This window comes from Microtus pennsylvanicus, chromosome 22 (assembly GCF_037038515.1).
Source record: "Microtus pennsylvanicus isolate mMicPen1 chromosome 22, mMicPen1.hap1, whole genome shotgun sequence".
Taxonomy (NCBI): domain Eukaryota; kingdom Metazoa; phylum Chordata; class Mammalia; order Rodentia; family Cricetidae; genus Microtus; species Microtus pennsylvanicus.
In genome coordinates this window covers 25670865-25677170 of record NC_134600.1, presented here as the reverse complement: position 1 = coordinate 25677170, position 6306 = coordinate 25670865, and positions in this window count along the sequence as shown.

Below are 6306 nucleotides of genomic sequence, written 5' to 3'. Positions count from 1 at the left end.
AACTGACGGTAGAAATGAGTGGGTTGGTGGACTTTAACCACTGCATGAAAGCAACCAACGTGCCCCTGTTAATCATTTCCGAACTCATTACTCATTATGTATTGTGCTTCTCATTACCACGCCATACACACATCAAATCCTGGCAAGATTTGTCTGGCATCCAAACTACATCTTCTGACGCAAGGAGCATGCCTCTCCGGTGCGTCAGCCCGCTGCAGGTGTTTCTCCACCACGCTGAATAGTTACAGCAAACAAAGACGAGACCTATTCTAAAGCTGACAAAACCACACATCTGAAATCTGTACTCTCCGTCTCTTGGGAAATTAAAATCCACAAGTGTAGGGGCTTCGGTGCCCATGTCTTGGGGCCATGCCAGGATTTTAAAAATGTTCTTTTCTTTACACACCCAAAGATTGCAATAATGCAGGAAATGAAAGCACATTTACAGGCTGGATGGCAGCAGGCTAGCATGCTGTCCTAGCTTTCTGAATCCCCCAACAAAACTAAAAACACTGGCAATCACAGGAATGAGGCAGAAGTGACAAGTGTTTTGACAGCTCTAGAAGACTTTGAGGTATTTTTAGCATATTTCTGAGTCGTATTAGCTTAACCTGTAATAGAATATAGATGAGCCCAAATGGCACAGATGTAATTATGTTCCATGTGAGAAATCCCTGTGGTCGACTAGGGCAGGGGCAAGGGAGAAGAATGCACCAGCCTGCTCGCCTCGTTCCCCGCTCGCTCTCACCACATGTGCCTTCTGGAGGGCATGATTTACACAGCATTTGCATCAGGAGAGAATAGGGAGAAACACAATGCTAACAAAGCAGCCCTGGAAGGGGCAAGCGAAAGATTGGGGATCCCGAGGGGTGCAGCTCTCTGTGGCTGACATCCAGTAGGAATAGAGGCGGCTTCCCCTCGGGATTGCATTGATGAAGTGATCTGTGATTATGTGGGCACAGCAATCATAAGGCATAATTATTATTAGTGCCAGGGAATGGGCAACAAGTCTCTAGGGGAAGACTCTGTCACAGCCATTTTGCTGGCGTGTGCTGGAAGCAAACGCGTTCCCAAGGATCATTTTCATTCCAATCTGATATTTAGCTGAAGTGTCTTTGACTACCAGTCATGAAACATTAAATATAGATTAGAGACAGAGAGATGTTGAAAGTTGAAATTCACTGGAGCTGCACGGCTGTGTCCTTGAGAAACAACCTCAAATGCTGGCCAGATGTTGGAGCAGCAAGGCAGAACGGTCCCAAGCTCCAAGGAGGCCACAACAGAGGCCAGAAAAGATGGTTAGCATTCCGCCCGCCTTCTGTTTGGTTTGTTTGTACTGCATCCCTTTAGCAGAGAAGTCTAACCAGCTGTTCGCAGTAGATGTTGCGAAGTGTTCACTATCTCGCAAGGATGAAGAAGGGGTTTTGTGCCAGGAAGGGGAGTGAGTCAAAGCACGTAATTGATTTTCTACAGTTTCTAACTGTGATAAGGCTTAGGTCTAGCAACAGAAACATATGGTAGCAGTTTTGTCTCTTTCAGAGTAGATACAAGGGAAAGTGCACTCTAACCAGTAGATGGGTAACGGCTTTGCTCCTCTCCATGGATATTAACAGTCGGTGGTGGTGAAATTTGGAATACTTTGGCCAGCTTAGGAGCAGGTTGGCGAGGGCTACTACTGTACCGGAGAAAGCAAACTTCACCATCCAGTGTGAGGCAGGGCCACCCCTTCCCTTTCCACAATAAGTCACGAGTGCAGCGTGGACTCTGACCACTCTCCCCTCATGCACGTTTGCAGAACAGGAGCCAGGGAAAGGCTCTTCTGGTCAGACCAGACACCGGTGACACACTTCAGTCAGAGAAAGCTCTTGCTCTCTAGAACCCTGGCACACCAGTGTCACTAAGCAAGTTATCCTGGGGGGAGCTGACCAGCATGTCTCCCTAGTCAACAAGATGTGGGCCTAGACAAGACAAGAGATAGCAGCATCGGTCTGGGAAGTGAGACTTGAGAACTCTACAGCTGACAAATGCCTTCAGAGATCAAAAGAGTTTCATTCCCACAGACCTTTAGAAACCGGAGGGGCTGGTTAGTTCCTCGGATCTTTCTGGAAGCCAAGAACTGGATTAGATGACGGACCCACATCCTTTCCGGCATCCTAAGATTTTGCTTTTCTATCAAACTATCTTACAGATGTGTTGAATCTCTCCCTCGCAAAAATTTTAAAAGAAAGGAAAGTAGAAACGAAAAGCTTTGTCTGAAGTTGAGATAGTCACTGGGGGCCTCGAATCATTGCTTCAGGGCCTAAGGTGATCATTAGCAGACAAGCAGGCAAGCGCCCGAGGCGAGAGACGGTGGGAGAAGCCGCTTTTAAACAGCCCTGAAGCTAGAGGCCCCTTCTGCAACGCCCGAGTTTGTATTTATCCTGACAGAAATAGATTTGTAGGAATAACCTTCAAGTCACATTAAGCAAATCCAGTTCACCAAAAGTGGAAGAATGCCAGGTTGTGCCAATTCTGCTCAATCTCTGTCCCACTTACAGTGGAACCTGGGCCGCTGAGTGTAAAAATAACTCCAGAATAATGCCATACTCCCGTGGGCAGACCTCCTTTGGTAGGTGTGGGTGGCAATGAGGGCACACTGTTTCACCAAGAAGGTGATCCTTGAGTTGGCTCTTAAAGGAAAAAAAATAGGGACTTTTGCAGGTGCATGAAGTTAAGAAATTCTAGCTGCTAAGGACGGCAGTCCATGCAGTTGTGGGGTACACACAAAAGCACCGTAGCTGTGGCAAACCTGTAAGTTGCCAAAGGCTTTTGCTGTTGTTGTTTGGTTTTTGTTTTGTTTTGTTGGTTTGGCTTTTTTCGAGGCAGTGTTTCTCTGCGTAACAGTCTTCACTGTCATGGAACTCGCTCTTGTAGACCAGGCTGGCCTCGAACTCACAGAAATCTGCCCGCCTCTGCCTCTTGAGTGCTGAGATTAAAGGCGTGTGCCGCCACCACCCTAGGCTGGAGTTTAGTAAGGAAGTAGGGAAAGGGAAGAAGCCGGTGGAGAGACGTACGTTGGCGTTCCTAGTGTTCGAGTCATTGAGGGGTTCTGGGTAGCAAGAAAGATGGGATTGACGATGGGAGATCACTTAGTTGGCATTAGCGTGGTGCAAGGGAGAGGAGAGAAAGAGCAAGGTACTGAGTTAGGGCTTGACAGAGGAGACGGACACTGAAGAATGCATAGACGGTCAGGTGGGGGAAATGACCGGTCTCAGTGGCACGTAGGGTGCGAACGGAAAGAGAAAGGGGTTGCGGATGACTCCCAGGTAGAGGAAGCAGCCAGACGACCAGCTGCAATGTACTTGCATTTCATTTCTGATTGGTTTATCAGGCGACTTAGGAAGTAAGCGTAAGTCCCTCTGTTAGACTTGATTTTCGAAGCAGGTTCACTGCAGTGTTTCTAGAATGCTGGGAAGCCCGAATGAACTGTAACTGAGAAATAATTAATAGCCACTCTAAAAGTCTGGTTTAGAGTTCTGCCAATGGGTAACATGAGGGGCATAAAAGCTGGACAGAACTGACTTTCTCGCCGCCCACAAATGAGAGGCGCGTATCTGTGGAAGGAATCAACTGATAACTTGGCTATAAACGAGAAAACTCATTAAGACGACTGATTCTGTGACCTGAAAATAAACAAAGTTGCCTTAGATATAACATGCAATAAAATGCCAAAAAACCCCAAACCAAAACAAAAAGAGGAGCTTTGTTAAGGGAGCATCAATGTCTGATCAAACGAAAAGATCTCCTAATTGACAGCATAAAAAAAATCAATTTTTCTTATATCAATTTATATTTCCATGAATTTCTCAATAAGGGCATGATCTTCATGGGTTTAGTTAGTGATGATCATTTGATAGACTTTGTCTCTGCTCTTCTTTGCTTTTGAGTAAGCAAACTAACTCTAAAGTTTATTGTAATGAGATTTAATTTTCGAATACAGGAAACTAATTTGAGAGTACTTAGCCCCAACTGCATAAATTTTAGTAAATTCTTCTAACTATGTGGCCAAGTCAGTGGGAGACAAGAGTGAGCCTAGGAAGGAGTTTGTATATTCGGTAGGATTCAGCAAATGACAAGTAGCCCCGGGCTGGTATAGCCTTACACTCGGCAGTCCATGATGCTTCTGGAACAAAGCTCAGTATGTCAAGATTTAGAGGTGGGCTGGAGAGATGGTTCAACAGCCGGGTATTTGTTATTCTTCCTGGACACCACAACTTGGTTCCCAGCACTCACACCAGGTGGCTGACAAAAGACTGTCTCCTGCTGGGGGGAATTCAAGGGTCTCTTCTGCTCTTCGCAGGCCCCCACATCCACACGCATAGAACTACATATGTATAAATTAGTAAACAAATACATAAATGAATTTTAAGTAATCTTTTGCCCATCAGAAAATATAATTTTTCCATTTTCATAAGCAGGGGTATAGAAAATATATTCACTTAAATCTGCTGTTTTGGGACAATTGATGTATATTGCTAAGAGCTATGTGTATCCGCCACATTTGTGTTGTCATCGGACACTCACAGTGCCCCATATGTGACATGTTTTTGCTCCATGCAGATATCCTTGGGTGCCCAGAGAAACAAAGCCATTACATTGTCATCTCAAGCAAAAGGTTTGATAGGTAAGGCATTTAAAACTTCTGACTAAAATAAGGTTTGGGGATTATTAAAGGATTTCATTTCTGCAAGCCAGTCCCATGACACATTACCAAGGCTGGCTAAGCATTAACTGGATTTTCCATCCGTTCCCCATATTGTTGAGCTCACCCTTAGCTTGTCAGCTTGGGTAAATCCCTTAACCCCTGTAAGCCTCAGTTTCTTCCCCTGTCAAATGAGGGTTCGGAGAACTGATCCCCGCAGGCCTTTTTTTGCTCAGAGTTTCTGCTATTCTGGGAGCAGCAGCTTGCTGCCATACTCCTGCGGCAGCACTAGGTGAAACTAAAGAAATGTTCTTAGTGGCAGAGGACCTCTGAGGGAAAGTAGTTACGACTTAGGAACAATGGTCTCTAGGTGTCTTTGAGCCTGTAGCCCTGTCGAAAATAAACAGCCATCAAAAGAATGGAGCGCGATATTTGTAGAAGAACATTGTTGTAAATTGTACACACATATTGCTATATTTGTATATAAGTATTAAGGTCCACTGCAGAGATCTTTATCTTCATTTAAGTGCACATAAAACACAAAGTGGAAAGTCCTAATAATTCTCATATCCCAACAGATTACAGGTATCCTCTCCAACTGTGAGATTATAGTTAGAGCTGGTCTTGCTCTAGTTGCTATAATTAATAGAGAAGAAAATAGTAGAAAATTTTAATTAGTCTTTGGTGGTGAACCAGCTAAGTCTGAGAAACAAGAGTTCTTTTGAATCTGAAATAAGAAAGCCAGCATTTGCGTGGCTGCCCTGGCAGTCAATAAAATGTCGTTGTACCATTCCCAGGAACTTTTTGGTTTGATTTTGTTTGTTGATTGGTTTGTTTGCTTGTGACAGGGTCTTACTCTGTAGCTCAGATTGACCTGAAACTCACTGTGTGCACAGGTTGTCCTTGAACTCATGGCTTTCCTCCTGCCTCTTCTTCCCATGGGCTGGAATTGTAGGCTTCCACCACCTCACCATCATACCCAGCTTCCGCATAGACTTCTTTCATTACCCTGAACCTCTTTATAGTTTTTGCCTTATTTTCTTCCTATATTAAATGTAGTTAATACTATATGCCCTATATACCTTGCAAAATCATTATGCCTAGATTACACAGATACAAATTGTATATGATAACAAAGCAGATCATATGTAATATTTGTGTGTTATATAAACAGTATGTTATGATATTTGCATGTGTTTATATATTTTAAAATGATCTGTTTGTGCCATATTACATATAATGAACCATGAAAACTTGAAGAATACATTGTTGCCAGTGTACAACAAGTATAAATTATAGTTTGATAAACCTAACCAAAGATTACCAGGTACTGGATATCTTAAATTGATAAAGATTCTCATTCTAAAGAAGAACAGGGTGATTCCATTAAAAATACCTTCTGACAAAAAAATGAGCTTTTCAAGTTTCTAACAAACAGAATTTCTTTCCAGGTGACAGGCCCATTGGTTACACTGTGCTCACATTCTGCTCCTTAGCTACCTGAGGCTCCTTGGCAGGGTTCAGCTAGTTACTGTGCCATGATGGATGACCTTGCCATGTTGTTACCTCTTACCTGTCCCATGGCACATTCTTCCACACTTTTCCTGCCTTCTCATTGGTAAAGC